Source organism: Panthera uncia, chromosome C2, assembly GCF_023721935.1.
Source record: "Panthera uncia isolate 11264 chromosome C2, Puncia_PCG_1.0, whole genome shotgun sequence".
NCBI classification, from domain to species: Eukaryota; Metazoa; Chordata; class Mammalia; order Carnivora; family Felidae; genus Panthera; species Panthera uncia.
The window spans coordinates 62056430-62075451 of record NC_064810.1 but is presented as its reverse complement, the minus strand read 5'-3'; positions in this window follow the sequence as shown (position 1 = coordinate 62075451).

Here is a 19022-nt window from a genome sequence, read left to right as displayed (position 1 = left end):
ATGTTATTAGGGAGTTACAGATTAAAGTGACAATGAGGTACCATCACATACTTATGAGAAGGGCAAAAATCAAAAACACTGACAAAACCAAATACTGGTGAGGATGTGGAGCAATAGGAACTCTGATTCATTGCTGCTGGGAATGCAAAATGGTGCAGCCACTTGTAATTTTTTTTATAAAACTCTTATGGTAAACCTACTCTTACCATAAAACCTAACAATTATGTCCGTTGGTATTTATTCAAATGCGTTGAAAACTTACATTCACTCAAAGACCTGCACATGGATAATTATAGCAGCGTTATTCATAGTTGACAGCACTTGGAAGCAATCAAGATGCCCTTCAGTGTGTGATGGATAAATAAACTTGGCACATCCAGATGATGAAATATTACTTAGCACTAAAAGGAAATGAGCTATCAAGCCATAGAAAGACATGTGGATGCAGATTAGTATGTGAAGGAAGCCAGAATGAAAAGGATACTGTGATTCCAACTGTATCATATTCTGGAAAAAGCACAACTGTGTGGACATTAAAGAGATCCAGTTTCCAGGGGCTAAAATGGGTGGGAGACACGAATAGATAGAGCATAGAGGATTTTAAGGGCAGTGAAATTATTCTGTCATACTATAATGGTGGTTACATGTCATTATACTTTTGCCAAACCCACCGTGACACATCAGGAGGAGACCCTAATTTAAACTGTAGACTTTGGGTGATAATGACACGTCAGCACAGGTTCATCAATTGCAACAAATGAACCGCTGTGGTGTGAGATGTTGATGGTGTTGATAGCTGTGCATGAGAGGCAGGGAGAATGTAGGAAATTTCTGTACCTCTCATTTAATTTTGCTGTGAATCTAAAACAGCTTTGGGATTGTCTGAGTGTATAGCTCCTATTTGTTTAAGAAAGGGAGACCAAGGAAGTCAGGTGTACTTCACATTGTGTAGAAAGTGAGTCCGAACTTATACAAGATGATGTCTGATGGAATAAGGCAATGAGAAAAACAGGCAGAAGGAGAATGAAGGAAAACACTTTTCCTCTGAGACAGAAGTAAGGAAAGAGACAATTAGTAAAAACAAACTAACAGAAAAACAAACAAATAAAAAACCCCAAACCCTTGGCTACTGAGAAGTTATGAGGAGGATATAGCTGCATAGACATTTTGAGGAAAAGAGGAAGAAAGTGTGGAAGTTTGTACTTTGTGAGTTTGATTTCTCAGTAAAGCCAAGCCACAAAACACCCTAGGCTAGAGTAAATATTTGATGAAGGAGAGGTTTTTTAAGTTCACAGAGTTTGCTTCTCTAGTTAGCTTACTTGAGGGGGGAAATAAGGGTAGTGTTTACAATGGTTTCTTTTATTATTGTCCTTAAGTTCTTCTGTATCTATACTGACACATGTGGCTACTGAGCCCTTGAAAAGGGGCTAGTGCAAACTAAGATGTTCTGTAAGTGCTATGAAATCTTGTATGGGGTATTTACAGGCCACCTTGGTATTTGCAAACTAAATTCTTTATATTTTTCACAGCAACACTTTGGTAATTCTCATGAGACATTGCCAAGGCCACTTCTGAATGGTGAGAGGAGACAGAATCCCTGTCAAGGCTGGAGCAAAGTGTGGGATACAGGTCACAGGAACTATTTAATGAGAACCTATTATAGGTTAGGATTGTTCTATTTCACATACATTTAAAAACAAACACAGTGAGTGAGTTTCTAAGTTGGAACCCTTGAACCTCTCTGAAAGTCAGTGTTTAATCTGTAAAGTGAAGCCTAAATTATCACTAACCAAATATCTATTAGTCTAAAAGACATAAAGCATATTAGATATTGCTACATATGCTAGCTCATATAACTCAGGGCTTAAAACTTCCTAGTTTACCTTTGAAGTGACTTCCCTGGGATGGATTGCCAAAGTCATACAATTTATAAGTGCTCAGTGTGACCCAATGTCCATCTTCTTTCCATAAGACTACACCATAAAGGTCAGTGATCCGTCTTCTACATAATTGTCTTGAGGACTAAACAAGTTTGAGGGCTATAGCATCTAGAATTGCTCCTTGTTCTGTCCTTGCTCATTTCCAATCTCTGGAGCATGAACAGCACTCTTCTGTTCTCCTTTCTTCTCTTTGTGTCTCTACCTTTCTGAATGTTTGCTCTTCCTTTTCTCTCTCAACTCCCTCACTGTTCACTCTCCCTCTAATTCAACTGCCTCTTTTGTGCCTCTCTGTATCTCTGTTCTTTCTCCTGGGTACTGCCATTCTGCTCTAATATAACCTTGTGTCCGGCCCCAGCTCTTTCCAATTGTCCTCAAATTTTACTTAGTAGTAGGTCCGAGAGGTGTCTGCAGTATTTCTTGTAAACATTTTTGAGCAAAACTAAACACCAGTTGGAAGCAAGGGAGAAACTTGAATTAAACAAAAGACTTGGCAAACATTTTTTCAGAGTTAATTTAAATTATTTAGAATGTCTTCCAAGGGAAGTGGCATTTTGTCAACGTGTTTAAAAATATATATTCAAGGATGTTCTTGTGTATCGGGACTAATATCTTCTCTGTATCATGCATTTTTATAGCATTTATGTGAACATTTCCATAGATAATGTTTCCATCTCTTCATTCTTTCACTTAAGAAATCGGGAAAATATTATTTTAAAAATATTCACTGTTAGATTTAATCATACTCCAGACACATCTTGGTTGTTTTGATGGGGTTGTGACATTGCATACTACAAAACCAATCACTTTGTAAATTATCTTCATTTATATTTTACAATTCTGTGAACTTGATTATTAGTGCAAGGAGTTTATTCCTTTAAAAGCAAAGGTTCCCTCGGTCTACACTCAAACAAAGAAGTGAGATTTTTGCAAACACCTTTAAAAAAAAGAAAGAAAGAAAAGAAAGTATTTTGCAGTCTCTGAGCTGTGAAATATGGGGCTCTCATTAGCTGCACGGAGAGTTCCCTGTTACCACTCCAGCTGTTGACTATTTACTACGGAAGCTGGTGCTAGTGGTAGGCAAAGAAAAATGCTCATTTAGTTAGAGCTTTCCAGGTGAAGATTTCTTTGAGGTTGATTTGAACATTTGCCTATTATGAGAAAAAGCTATGCATTATTCAAATCATGACAAAACTAAAAGAATTCCCCCAAATTGTTCAGTGTTTTCTCAAATAAAATGAGTGCTAGTATTTAGAGGAAAATTTCGTTACGCTAATTAACTTTTAAAAATTCATTAGCTAACACATTTTTTTTTCTTTAAATGATAGATACTAGGAAATCCCACATCTAATTGTTTACAGATACATTTTAGTACATTTGTGAATATTTCACCTATGACCAAATGAAGTTGTTGCTTCCCATTGCAGTCATTGCATAATCTAATTTTAAAAATCTCCAGACCTTAAATTATCATAAAAATGGTTGTCTATATTCCAGTGGCCTCTGGGGACATATTTTTTGTATGGTAGTATTTTCATAATGAGAGACGGTATGCTGTCGTGGTGAAAAAAAACCAGCTGTCAGCTCTAAATAAAGCAAAAACCTGGATTCAAATCCTCACTTGAGCATGCAAGTGCTGAACAACCTGAGCAAGTGGCCCAACCTCTCTTAGTCTATTTTTTCATTTGTTATCCAAGCACAAAGTTCCCAGTAGATGGGTTTATTGAGTATTCTTAAGCATCTGGGTCATTAAATAATAACTTTATTCAGAAATGGCACATCCAAGTAAACTGGAGATTTTTTTTCCTTGTATTTTCTGTTGTTGTTGTTGTTGTTGTCATTATTATTTACTATTGGGAAGATCCTACTTTGCTAATCATCGAAAATATTATATAGTGCATTTACAAAGAGGCAATAGACACTAAGGGATTCTTTTGAAAAGCAAGATAAAATAGCTAAAGAATTTATCAAGGGAAAGAATTATCTAGTCTGTGCCTATTCACTGCCATCCTCCTCGCCTTCCAAACCGAAGCCTCTGGAAATAAATCCTGCCATCCTCTGGCAAACTCCTGGGTTTTCCACTTGCATAGCCAAGAAGTGCAAAAGCCATGTTGTGAGATTTTCAATTTGATCGTCTCACACGAGGATACCAGTGTTTTCAGACTGGAAACAGCATGTTACTACACTTTGGCAATAATGCATTAAATACAGATGGGTTTGTTTTTAGCCAAATATGTATCATACAGCCAACAGCTGTTTAGCTATTGCCAACGGTCTGTTTAGTACACAGAGAATCTGTGAGTTTCTTTTTTGCTCAAGAAAGTCTGGTGGATCGATGTAAAAGCCCCACAAAGGTGCCCAGCCTACCACAAAACGGAAGACAGAAATTGCCAGCACAGTGAAAAAGGCTTGCAATATTTTTTTTCTCCCAAATTAAAATGCCTAGTTTGTTATAATGAATAAGACTAACATGATTTTTAATATACTCAAGTTTTAATATAATTCTAGCTCTTTCAATGGATAAAGAATACCTTACAATCTTAGCAATGATGCGGTCAATAAGAATGTGTGGTATTTTTCACGTTTTCTTTAAAAGCATGAAGCACTGAAGGGTGTGTACAGCCTCAGGAACACAGGTCATCTCTACCTCATCCCTCAAGCTGTGGAGAATTCATGGGCATTAAGTATAGTATTTCTCATTACGTAGCACTCATTTTAATTTCTATTAAAGGCATCCAGATACTTAATAAAAAGGCCACATCTATTACCTGAAAAATAAAACAGGATTCTGATCTATCAAGTTCATGATTGATATAATAGAGGGCTGTCACAAGACAAAGTAAAACACTATATTGCTATTTTATATGCACTTTATATGTAGATATTACATATCTATTATATCATATTATATATGTAATACATTATATATATGACATATATAATGTACATTATATATACATGCATATATATATATATATATATATAATATACACACACACACACACACACACACTTATATACCCCTCTCTTTTGTAAACATTGCTTTGACAGAAAAAGCAAATAAAACTATTCATTTACATTTTATATTTTAGGGATACTGCCACCAGGTGGTAGTAAGGAAACATCACATTAGAAGCTGCACTCTTTTTTTTTTTTTTCTTTTTTAACCCATATAACCAAATATTTCTAGGTCTTCACATGTATAGTTGTTTCATTGAAATGGATAAATCTAAAATAGTTTAAGCAATCATCAAAAGTAAAGCATCTTAAATCAATTTAAACTCATAAGGGGGAATTAACTCATAATACATGCAGGAGTGATACTGAAGTTTATCAAATTGGAGCTCTTAAGAATCCAAAATTACACATACAAAATTATTTATGAATTGGAATATTTATTTGGAATTAGAAATCAAATAAGCACAATTTGCTTAAGGGTCATAAATCCATGTCTCTTATTTCTGAAATCTATAGGCATTCCCCCCCCCAAAAAAAAACTTGAGAAATACCTCCTGTTTGCAGCTTCACCTCCCTTCTCCTCTCCACTCATTTGAAAGCACTGTGCAACTCTCAGAACTCATTAGGGTATGGGCAAGGGAGGAATTAGAAACTGAAGTTTTATTAACTTTATGATATACCCATCAAAAAATAAGATTTGGGTATTTCTCGGGGCGCCTGTGTGGCTCAGTCGGTTGAGCATCCGACTTCGGCCCAAGTCATGATCTCGCGGTCCATGGGTTCGAGCCCCGCATCGGGCTCTGTGCTGACAGCTTGGAGCCTGGAGCCTGTTTCAGATTCTGTGTCTCCCTCTCTCTCTGACCCTCCCCTGTTCATGCTCTGTCTCTCTCTGTCTCAAAAATAAATAAACATTAAAAAAATTAAAAAATAAGATTTGGGTATTTCTCAGCACTTGTTTGTAGCTGTGAGGCTGAAAACAGGCAACTCTACAGTTCTTCTCAACTCCAAAATACTATTGTTACTTTCTAGCTAACCCTTAAGTATTGTTGTAACTGTGTATAGTCATCCCATATTTTCATGGTGTTAAAGAACCCCAGTAAAAATTCCTTTGTTTCTGAGCTCTGGACATTTCAGTACCTCTTACTGGCCAGTGTCCTTATAGCCTCCCTCCTTTTGCTTTCTTGCCTGAAAGGATGCCTTGTCTTTCCAAAACAATGGGTTATCAACTAACTTGCCTGGTTCTTGCCTAACTGCTAAGGAAAGCTTCTGAAAGGACATGGATTGGGATAAAGAATATTGAAGAGGAGGGAGCAGGGGTTAGAAACATAGTCCAGAATTTTCTGAAAAATCTAAGTTCACACCTGTCTCATTATGTTTGTTGAAAATCTTAAATGAAGACAATATTTTGTTGGTTAAGCAACTTATATGACTTACATGACTTTGGGAAATGTTCTCAACTCTGGTCTAGATTATGGTACTTCTTTTATAAGCATAGACACTTAAAAATGTCCCAGTAGAAGAAAAACTGGAAATAAACTACTTGTTTAAACGTAGAGTTTTATAATCATCGGTTTTGTTATTAGAACCTTTCACCTTCATGTTCATTTCTTTGGATTCTTCCTGTCCCATTCTAGTGCCTGGAGAGGTATTTTCTTGGGGTTATTTAGTAGGACTTCCTCCTAAGATATGTGTGAATCTATCACGTTAATTTGCACTAAGCATTTATCTTTTCAGGACCCCATTGTAAACAGAAAGGAGATGGTAAAAACCCATCTTGTTGACTTCAGTCAGCACAGATTTCTGGAAGGCACAGGGAGGGCCAAAATTGCTCAACATATTCTTTTCTATTTACAATTGATAATGGATATTTGAATTTTTTGAAGTAGGAATCAATGAGGGAAATAATAAATTTCCAAATTTTTTCTCACTTAAAGGCAAGGTTAGCAAATACAATTTGCATGCAAATCAGCATTTACCTGACACATGCACTTCTCATGGCTTGAATAAACTGTGACATGAAAAAGATGAAAGACATAGGCTGCCTATAAAAATCTTTAAAAGGTAATTGGCAGACACTTGCAATAAATATTTATTGAGCAAAGGAATGTCCTTTTCTAGTTTTGTGTCACTGTGATTCCTGCTTCTTCTCTGTCTTCTTCCTACTTTCTCATTAAATGTGACTTTTCTTTTATGATAGGATTCAGACCACATTCTGATGGCAGAGAAAGGAGGATGAAGGAGCCTTAGGGTAGAAGTGGGTTTTGTTTTGTTTTGTTTTTTTGGAAGCTGTATTTTGAAGCTGTAGAAAAAGTCTAGGACAAAGCTGAATGCCTGAAAAGTTGAAAAGGGGAGAAGAACATGAATTAGAAGACGAGCTAACAATAGATTGGCTTTGCTGCCCCTTACCTCCTACCACTTTTTAAATTATCCCCATGTTGTTTGTTTGGCTACTGTGCCTTAAGTTCTAACAGTCCCTCTCTTTGAACATTGTGCAGACTATTACATCAAGAGGAAAATTCCGCCTTAAGGTTCAGTGGCCTCTTCAACATATTTGAGGTGAAGGAGGAAATCAAGTTTAAGGATGCATTTTCACTTCGTGGCTTTTGTGAATGGATGCTACCTGGTTGGCCTTCTGGATATTGTCCAACCATTAACATTACAATGACTCACTGAATTGCAAGCCCCACCAAAATCCTACAAGCCCTTGCAAAGTTGCCCTGTAAAAACTGTTTTGTTTGTTGTCCTTGTTGTCTCCAACCAGTTACCTTTATACATCCTTTTTTTCCCCCTCCTGTTCCATTAGATGTCTTTTATCATGACATTCCTTGTCACCACTAACCTATGCCACAGAGTAAAAAATGTTCTCTTATCTATAATAATGACTTTTAATAGATTATTTTAAACAGTTATTCTAAAATCTCACCTCATTCATGAAGTCTCTTCCAACCATTAAATAGGGAAAGAAGTTCCTATGGACCAGAATCTCATCTTGCCAAATACAGATGTTACATCTCTGTCTCTCTCTTCTCAATTTACATAAAATGTAATGTAAATGAAATTTAAATCTACATGTAATTGCTAATCCACTGTCAATACAGGAAGCACTGCTGCTTGTCAACTAAGTTTATGTCACATTTTAAATCCTTTGTTGTCATTCCAACAATTGTCGCAGCATCTGCACCCGTGGTAGATTCCATCTCAAGAAACCATTTTCTTTGCTCATCTCTAAAAAACTACTCTTCATCTGTTGATGTTTTATCATGAGATTACAACAATTCAGTTGCATCTTCAGGCCTCACCTCTAATTCTTGTTCTCTTTCTGTTATACCACATCTGCAGTTACTTCTTCCACTTAATTCTTGAGCCCTCAAAGTCATCCATGAGAGTTGGAGTCAACTCCTTCCAAACACCTACTATTTTGATGTTGCTATTTTGACCTCTTCCTATAATACATGAATGTTTTTAATGGCATCTAGAATGGTGAACCTCTCCGGAAAGTTTTCAATTGAATTTGACCAGATCATCAGAGGACTCACTGTCTATAGCACGTATAGCCTTAAGAAATACATTTTTTAAATAACAAGACTTGAAAGTTGAAATTACTCCTCCCTTCATGGGCCACAGAATGGATGTTACATTGGCAGCCAAGAAAACATTCATCCCATTTGATGTCCCCATCAGAGCTCTTAGATGACCAGGTACATTGTCAACGAACAGTAATATTTTGAAAGGAATCTTGTTTTCTGAGCAGTAGGTGTCAACAGTAGGTTTAAAATATTCAGTTAACTATACTGTAAACAAATGTGCTATTCTCCAGATTTTGTTGTGCCAGTTAGAGAGCTAAACAGAATAGGTTTAGCATAATTCTTAAGGGCCGTAGGATTTTCAGAATGGTAAATGAGCACTGGCTTTAGCTTTAAGTCACAGCTGCCTTAGCCCCTAACAAGAGAGTCAGCCTGTCCTTTGAAGTTTTGAAGCTAGGCATTGACTTCTCTTTTCTAGCTATAAAAGTCTTCTGTGACATCTTCTAATAGAAGGCTGTTTTGACTATGAAAATCTGTTGTTTAGTGTAGCCACTTTCGTGAATTATCTTAGCTAGATCTTCTGGATGACTTGCTGCTGCTGCTGCTACATCAGCCCTGGTTGCTTCACATTATACTTTCATGTTATGGAGATGGCGTCTTCCTTAAACTTCACAATCAACCTCTCCCAGCTTCCAATTTTTCATCTGCAGTGTCCTCACCTCTCTCAGCCATCGTAGAATTGAGGAGAGTCAGGGTCTTGCTCTGTATTAGGCTTTGGTTTAAGGGAGTGTTGTGGCTGATTTGATCTTCTATCCAGATCACCCAAACTCTCTCCATATCAGCAATAAGGTTGTTTCAGTTTCTTATCATTTGTGTGTTCACTGGAGTAGCACTTTTAATTTCCTTCAAGAATTTTTCCTTTGCATTCACAACTGGGCTTTTTGGCTCAAGGCCTACCTTTCAGCCTATCTCAACTTTCGACATGCTTTCCTGACAAAGCTTAATCATTTCTAGCTTTTTATTAAAAGTGAGAGTTGTGCAACTCTTTCTTTCACTTGAACACTTAGAGGCTATTGTAGAATTATTAATTGACCTAATTTCATTATTGTTGTGTCTCAAGAAATAGAGAGGCCCCAGGAGAGGGAGCAAGATGGGGTAATGGCCAGTCAGTGGAGCAGTCAGAACACACACAACATTTATTTAGTTTGCTATCTTATAATGACGTGGTTCCTGGCACCACAAAACAATTAGAATAGTAACATCAAAGGTCACTGATCACAGATCACCATAACAAATGTAAAAATAATAAAAAAAAAGTCTGAAATATGGCAAGAATCATTAAAATGTGACACAGAGAAATGAAGTAAGTAAATGGTTTTGGAAAAGTGGTGCTGATAGATTTGCTTAATGCCGGGTTACCACAAACCTTCATTTTTAAAAAATGCAATATCTGCAAAGTGCAATAAAGCAAAGTGTATCTAAGAAGGCATCTATACAATGAAGAACAAAGTTTTAAAAGATGTACAACATTATCATTTCATATTTCATATAAATTTTTAGGAAGGCATATGGTACATTTTAAATGAATCTAAATAGGAGCATTCGGTGGCTTAGTCGCCTAAACACCTGACTTCAGCTCAGGTCATGATCTCACGGCTTGAGGGTTCAAGCTCATGTCGGGCTCTGTGCTGATAGGTCAGAGCCTGTAGCCTGCTTTGGATTGTGTGTCTCCCTCTCTCTCTGCCCCTCCCCTGTTCTCTCTCTCTCTCTCTCTCTCTCTCTCTCTCTCAAAAATAAAATTTAAAATTAAAAAAAGAAAATAAGTCAAAATATATTTTGAATTGACACCATTCTGGCTTCTCTGGAGATCACTGGAAATGTACTGAACTATCATAGAAACAAGGCTATGCATCCCTGGTTTACATGTGTAGAAGACTATTCTAAAAGGATCAAGGTACACTGTCCACTTAGCACCTGGTATTTTGAAGTGCCAATTATGTAAAGAATCTTGACTATGCTAATTTGATCCAACACAATGGCTTCAATACTTCAAAACAATTACTTCATTACTTCTTGGAAGTGGTCAGCTGCCATGTAAGTAATTAAATTCCACTGTTCATGTCAGACTGGCCTATTTCAGGCCTATACAGATCCCAAAAGCTCTCTGTTCATCTCCTTTGGAAGTAACACCTACTGAGTCTCAGTGTGGTTTAATGAGGTATTTACAAGAGACCCCTACCCCTTCCCAGTCTTAAAGTACACACTTCTTACAAATAGAGTCCATTTCAATTGCCTTTGGAATGTTTACCTTTAATATCTCTATAAGGATTAAAACAAACATTCCTGATTAAATGTTAACTTACTTTAGGCATTTACCGCAGGCATATCAGACATCCCCATTATGGTTTGTATGTGAACAGTACTTAATGTGGAAATTACTTTTTAAAAAATTGACAAGGAGATGGAATAACTCATTTCAACATTTCCACAGGTCTCACCTTTTGGAAAGCTTATTACTGAATCAGGGAATGTGAAATTATATGTTCAAAACTCTAAGCTGCCAAAAATACAGTGTTGCACTTTAGAATACTAAAAGATTTCACTCACTTAAAAAATATTGCATAATTTATAAAATGTAAATTAAAGTCCTATTGAAAATGGCATTGTAAAAGGGTGCTATCAAGCAATTCTTAATAGATTTCCCACCATTCCACAGTATCACTGGACACTTGAACAATAATAAATGTCACCAGCAGCCAAATCTTAACATTTTCAGCAAACTTTAATTTGTTTCTTTTGTATTTCTTTAAAACCCATGGCTTACAGTAACTTGGTTTTGCTTAGTTTGGATGTAGATTCATTAACTCAGGTGATGTGAAAGAGGGCAAGTTAACAAGCCCGATTATTCCAAAAGCCAGTCGTTTTTGTCAAGTCTTTTGCTTCTGTATCTCATAAGAGCTTCTGCATGCATCTACTTCCATCTGTCCTACCACCACTATCTACTTCAGGCCACCTTCCTCTCTGAAATGAACTACTGTAATTGAAACTCAACTGGATTCTCTGAACTTAGTCTATTCTCTTTCCATCTATTTTCTATACTGTAGAAAGAGTAATCATTTAAAATCAGATTGGATCATCTTGTTATTCCCTTCGTAAAGCCCTTCATAAATAGCTGCTCTTTAAGATTCCAACTCCCTAATATTGTTGGCGTATGTTATTTGTTTTTAAAAGCTCATTCCTTACAAAAAAAAAAAAAAAAAGCTCATTCCTTTCATTGTATATGTGTGTTCCTCAGTCATGAGACCGTTACTCTTCTCACCGGTAAATAGAGTCTATTTCTGTATCCCTTGAATCTGAGCAAAGCATGCGAGATCCTTTCACCAAAGTATGTGGCAGGATGGTGTTGTGGGCCATCTGAGCCTAGACATCAAGAGACCTTGAAGCTTTTGTGTTTACTGTCTTGGGATTCTTCCCGGAAACCACCATGTAAAGAAGCCTAGTCTCACCTACAGAAGGATGATGGGAGGCCATTTGAAGCAGAGACAAACCTTCTCAGCTGAAGTTTCCAAACCAAGTAGCCAACAGCCAGCACCAACTACTTTGTTAAGAATAGTGTACATAGGGATTCCTGGGTGGCTCAGTCAGTTAAGCATCCAACTTTGACTCAGGTCATGATCTCACAGTTCGTGGGTTTGAGCCCCACATTGGGCTCTGTGCTGACAGCTCAGAACCTAAAGCCTGCTTTGGATTCTGTGTCTCCCTCTCTCTCTGCCCCTTCCCTAGTCATGCTCTGTCTTTTTCTTTCAAAAATAAATAAATATTAAAAAAAAATTTAAAGAGTAGTGTATATAGTATGCATTTTACCATAATTTTTAAGATGAGGAAACCAAGGGAGGTTACAAATAACCATCCCAAGATCAGACATCAAGTGTTGGAACCAAGATTTTAAATTCAGACACCTTCACCCACATCACCTACTCTTAAACACTATGCTACATAAAATACTCATTTTAAATCTCTTCATACCATATTTCAGACTGTTTTTTCTCTGCTTAATTATGTCTATCTATGTGACTTTTATAATGATATTTAACCCAACTATATCAGAATGATCTCATGGCCTAAGACACATAATAGATCATACACCTCTATCATTTACCACTATGCTTCCCAGACTGTTAGGTGCTGAATAATGATATCTATTATTCCTGTGCAGAATCTACATACTTTGAGGATGAATTTTATTTTTCCAATTAGGCAAAAGTCATTTCAGAACCGAGAAGGGTGAACTTTAATTCCATTAGACCTCAGTAACAAAATATACAGGTAAAATAAGAAAATTGTCTTTTTCATGTGTCTCAAGATCTGGATTTGAAAGTCATTCTCTGCAGGTTTTGACAACAGCATCACCAATAAAGCACAAGTAAATGCCCATAAAGTAAAACACTCACATAGGAGTATAAATTCTCGCATGGTTGTGAAAATATCCATTTTTTTTAATGTTGATTTATTTTGAAAAAGAGAGCAATAGAGAGTGAGCAGGTAGGAGCAGAAAGAGAGGAGGACACAGAATCTGAAGCAGATGCCAGACTCCAAGCTATCAGCACAGAGCCCAATGCAGGGCTCAAACTCATGAACTGCGAGATCCTGACCTGAGCCCAAGTCAGACGCTCAACCAACTGAGCCACCCAGGTGCCCCTCAGCCTTTTTGTTCATAGTCAAACCTCACATATGTAAATTCATATGAACTTTGTAAAATAAACTATCAAAAATATGGATGATAACTATGCATTTTGGTATTTTGTATATTGATAAGTACATAGGTGTGCTTGTTTTGGCCAAGTTGGGCTATCATACTGCTCGGGAGTATTCAAAGGTGAAGCAGCTTAAACGCCAACATTTTTTACATCTTCAAACTCTAGTATTTACCTGTGAATTTTTGCCAAACGCAAACTCCTCCAGGAAGGGTTGATATAATTTGCTATTGTATAGCGATGATTAGTTAAGAGTATTTTTCTCTTTGTTTATTTTACATATGAGGAGAGAAATCCTTCTATTTCTGAAATGATCTATTTGTTTACAGAACAAAGCCCAAAGTCCTTGACATGACATTCAAAGCCTTTGTGATGAATTTCTAGGCTACTGTCTGGATACCTTCCTGACACACCTTGCATTTTCTTACTTTGATGCTTTATCTGTGCCTAGAATGTGAATTTCACATTCCCATTCTCCTCACCTTGTTTATTCTCTTTTTACTGAAAATTTTTGACATCCACCAAATCATATGACATCTTCTCCAGGGAGACTAAGCAATGTCCTTAGTAAAACACAAACTTTCTCTTAGGTCTTCTAAGAAAACTGTGTTATATGAGAATCTCTGAATTAAAATATAAGATACTCTGCCTTAATAGCATTTGGAGAAAATAGTAGTGACTACATCATAGGCTTGTTTGAGGAATGAAGTGAGTTATTCTACATAAAGCACTTTGAAGACTTGCAGGTATATAGTAAACATAACTAGTATATAAATGTTGGTCATTGTATTTACAGTTGCTAAAAAATAATATATAAGTAGTTGTAGGTATGGTTGCATAATTTTATAAAGAGTCATCAGTAGCTCTATGTAGATAAAAGGTAAAAAGGGAGAATGGCATAGAGTGATTGCACACTCGATTTGCATGTGTATTCAGTTGCCCGAGAGCAAAGTCTAAGACAACCAGATCAATGAAGCGTATGTAACCAAAATTAAAACTGCTGACCTTATAGGGTTGTCACCTCAGGTTTAAAACAAAAACAAAAACAACAAATAGAAAAAATTACACTGAAAGATGGGGGAAAATAGGTTACTTTATAGGCCCTTGCCATGTCAATTAATCAGGTAAATTATCAGATTAACTGATTAAAATCTCTCCTCAAATCAAAGCTGATCCAGAAATAAACTTTCTTAAGTAAGAATTGATGATTAAAAAAAGAAAGAACGGGGCACCTGGGTGGCTCAGTGGGTTCAGCCTCCGACTCTTCATATCAGCTTAAGTCATGATCCCAGGGTTCCAGTTTTAATATAATTTTGCACTTCAGTGCTTTTGTCAAGTAAGAGCTAAGGGTTAGTTTAAAAACAAACAAAAAATGAAGTCTATTGAGAAGAAAGAAAAGGAAGGAAGGAAGGAAGGAAGGAAGGAAGGAAGGAGATATGGGACAGTCATGATCAGGTCACGATCAGTATCATACCATATCTGCATTGGGCTCCGGCTGAGTGTGGAGCCTGATTAAGATTCTCTCTCTCTCCCCCCGCTTTCCCTCTCTCCCTTTCTCCCTCTACTTCTCTTCCCCTCTTGCTTATTCCCTCTCTCTCTCTCTAAACAAAGAGAGGGAGGGAGGGAGAGAGAGAGAGAAAGAAAGAAAGAAAAAGAAAGAGGGGCGCCTGGGTGACTCAGTCGGTTAGGCGGCCGACTTCGGCTCAGGTCATGATCTTGCAGTCCGTGAGTTCTAGCCCCACGTCGGGCTCTGTGCTGACAGCTCAGAGCCTGGAGCCTGCTTCATATTCTGTGTCTCCCTCTCTCTGACCCTCCCCTGTTCATGCTCTGTCTCTCCCAGTCTCAAAGATAAATAAACGTTAAAAAAAAAAATTTAAAAAAAAAGAAAAAGAAAGGAAGAAAGGAAGAAAGAAAAAAGAGCCCCATTCCCACCCCTAGCCCACACATGCTGCATGTGTTACCCAGACTCACTTTGCTGGCAGCATTCCTGGGCAGCTCTGCATAGCAGCCTCACCCTCCCCACCTCACTGTGGCCATCTGTGATATCTACAGTGGCACTGTCCCATCCTGCCAACAAAAGGACACACTTGCTCCCACCAGGCCACACAGCATCCACAGAACAGCAAGGAAGAGGACTAAATATGCAGAGTTTGCACTTTCAAAGAAGACAGAGCTTGAACTAGTCTGACCTGGCTAGGCAACCTTTCATTATCAGCTCATGGCAGGTTCCTATGAACTTGGACTTCTAAAGACTGAGGAAGCCTGACCAAGAGCTCAGACCAAGCTTGCTTACGTGAACATCCAAGCATTCTCGAATCAGTTTACATTACATTGGGACTCTGCCTGGGAGTCTTGTACTGAAGCGAAAGGGTTTAAGGACACCCAGAGCTGACCGGTTATCTTAGGTGCTGCTGCAGGACAGCAGGTCCTCCCTGCCCCACTGCTCTGCATAGGCAGACATTACCTTCATTGGCTGGTTGACTTTTGCTCCTGAAGACAACAATAATCAAACAACATCTGAGTAACCACATTGGGCAGCTAGAAAGAGTGCAGTGGCTCCATCCTGAGAGATGTCAAATTCAAAATGTTAAAATCATCTTTCATGTTTATTTTAAAAGAAATTAGATTAAAAATACATACATTTAACGTAATTTCCACTTCAAATCTTTTGTCAAGTATGAACTAAGTGTTAGTTTAAAAACACAAAAAATGAAGTCTATTAAAGAAAGAAAGAAAAGATCTGGGGCAGTCAGAGAAGCTAGAATTACTGAAGATCTGAGACTTATAAGTAGAATTTCTCTGGGATTTTTTATCCATATGATACCAAGGTGAAACAGCCACTGTCTTCACTTTGGCAGAGGTAAACCCTCTAAATATTTAACTGAATTCTCTGTATAGGGATGTATGTGTGTACAAGTATATGATTAATTTATTCACTGAATATTGTATTTCCCTGAGCAGTTGTACTTTGTAATAAGCCTAAAACCTCAAAATTTAAGAAAAATGTCTCCCCATCCTATAATCTGTAATAAATTACAGACTCTAAGTAGTGGATGTGTTTTACCGATTGCCATCCCATTACTGTTACCATGACTTATCCATAGTAGAGTCTCGATAACTATATGAAGTGTACAGTAGGACCATTCTTTCACTTGATCATAAAAACTCTCAAAAATAGATATTTTGAATTTCTCACAAAGATTGTCACAATGCTATACATGTAACAGACCAATATTTTGTGGATTTAGTGAGTTATCATATCAGTGTATTCCAAGAAAAGAAAAGTTTTTGTTGTTGTTGTTTTATATCAGCAGTACATATTGAGTACATACAATTGAGTACTGTTACTTCCCTTTTGTTGTGTGATCCACAAAATCAGCTTTTTATTTTCCTAAGAAAAAGAAAACATTTTTGAATAAATTTTTATTTTAATTCCGGTATAGTTAACAGTGTCCTTACATACAGATGTCCATATAGAACTGAGTGCAAATGTCTTCCTTAATCCCCATCACCCATTTAGCCCATCCCTCCACCCATCTCCCCTCTGGCAATCTTTAGTTCTCCACAGTTAAGGGTCTGTTTCTTGGTTTATCTCTCTCTCTATTTTTTTCTTTCCTCTTTTGTTTTGTATCTCAGATTCCACATATGAGTGAAATTATTTGGCATTTGTCTTTCCCTGACTTACTTCACTTAGCATTGCACTCGGTACATCTATTGATGTCATTGCAAGTGGAAAGATTTCATTCTTTTTTCTGGATGAATAATAGTCCATTGTGTATACATACCACCTCTTCTTTACCCATTCATCTATCAGTGGATACTTGGACTGCTTCCATAAGTTGGATATTGTTAATAATGCTGCTATAAACATAAGGGTGCATATATCCCTCTGAATTGTTGTTTTTGTATTCTTTGGGTAAATACCCAGTAGTGTGATTACTGGGTCATATGGTAGTTCTGCATATGGTAGTTCTGATTTTAATTTTTTGAGGAATATCCACACTGTCTTCCACAGTGGCTGCAGAAATCTGCATTCCCACCAACAGTGCAAGAGGGTTCCTTTTTCTCTACACCCTCTCCAACATTTGTTTCTTGTGTTGTTGATTTTAGCTTATACCTAATTGTAGTTGTGAGCTGATACCTCATTGTAGTTGTGATTTGCATTTCCTTGATGGTGAGTGATGCTGTACATCTTTTCATGTGTCTATTGGTCATCTGTATGTCTTCTTTGGAGAAATGTCTGTTCATGTATTCTGCCCATTTTTAATTGGATTATTTGTTTTGGGGTATTGAGTTGTATCAGTTCTTTATATATTTTGGATACTAACCTTTTATTGGATATGTCATTTGCAAACATCTTCTCCCATTCAGTAGGTTGCCTTTTAGTTTTGTTGATTGTTTCCTTTAATATGCAGAAACTTTCATTTTTATGTAGCCCCAATAGTTTATTTTTGCTTTTATTTCCCTTGCCTCAGGAAATATATCTAGAAAAATGTTGCTACAACCAGTGTCAGGAAAATTACTGCCTTTGCTCTCTTCTAAGATTTTTATGGTTTTAGGTCTCACATTTAGGTCCTTATTCTACTTTGAATTTATTTTTGTATGTTATGTAAGAAAGAGGTCCAGTTTCATCCTTTTGCAAATAGCTATGCAGTTTTTCCAATACTATTTGTTGAAGAGACTTTTTCCCATTTCATATTATTTCCTGCTATGCCAAAGATTAATTGACTACATAATTGTGGGTTTATTTCTGAGTTTTCTATTCTATGTGTCTGTTTTTGTGCCAGTACCATACTGTTTTGATTACTACAGCTTTGTAGTATAACTTGAAGTCTGGAATTGTGATACTTCCTATTTTACTTTTATTTTTCAAATTTGCTTTGGCTATTTGGGATCTTTTGTGGATGCATACAAATTTTAGGATTGTTTGTTCCAGTTGTGTGAATAATGCTGGTGGTATTTTGATAGAGATTGCATTAAATGTGTACATTGCTTTGGGTAGTATAGACATTTTGGCAATATTTGTTCTTCCAATCCATAAGTTTGGAATGTCTATTTCTTTGTGACATCTTCAATTTTTTCATCAGTGCTTTGTATTTATTATTTTTAAGTGTATTTATTTATTACAAGAGAGAGAGAGGGAGAGAGAATGAACAAATAGGTTGGGAGGGGTAGAGAGAGAGAAAGAATCCCAGGCTGACTTTGTGCTGTCAGCACAGAGCCCTGTGCAAGGCTCGATCTCACAAACCGTGAGATCATGACCTGAGCCGAAATTAAAAGTTGGATGCTTAAAACCAACTGAGCCATTAAGGTGCCCCTTATCAGATTTTATAGTTTTTCAGGGTATAGGTCTTTTACCTCTTCAGTTAAGTTTATTCTTTGCACTTTATTATTCTTGGTGCAATTGTAAATGAGATTGTTTTCTTAATTTCTCTTCCTGTTGCTTCATTATTAGTGTATAGAGATGCAATAGATTTCTGGATGTTGATTTTGTATCCTGTAACATTGCTGAATTCATATACTGATATATGAACCTAGTAGATATACTAGAATTCATATACTAGATATATGAATCTAGTAGTTTTTTGGTGGAGTCTTTAGCATTTTCTGTATATATATATAGTATCATGCCACCTAGGAAAAATATTAGATCAAGTTTTTTCCACCCTATAAGTCTTAAACTTTAAGGCAGGATTTTACATTAAGTCACATCTTATTAGTTTCCCCAATTTTTCAGCCTGTCAGAATCCTTTTGAATCCTCTATGATGGTTTTCCTCTCTTATATTATTTGTAAATGTGATCAGCATTTTTTCTGTACTTTATCCTAAAATATTAATTAAATGTACAA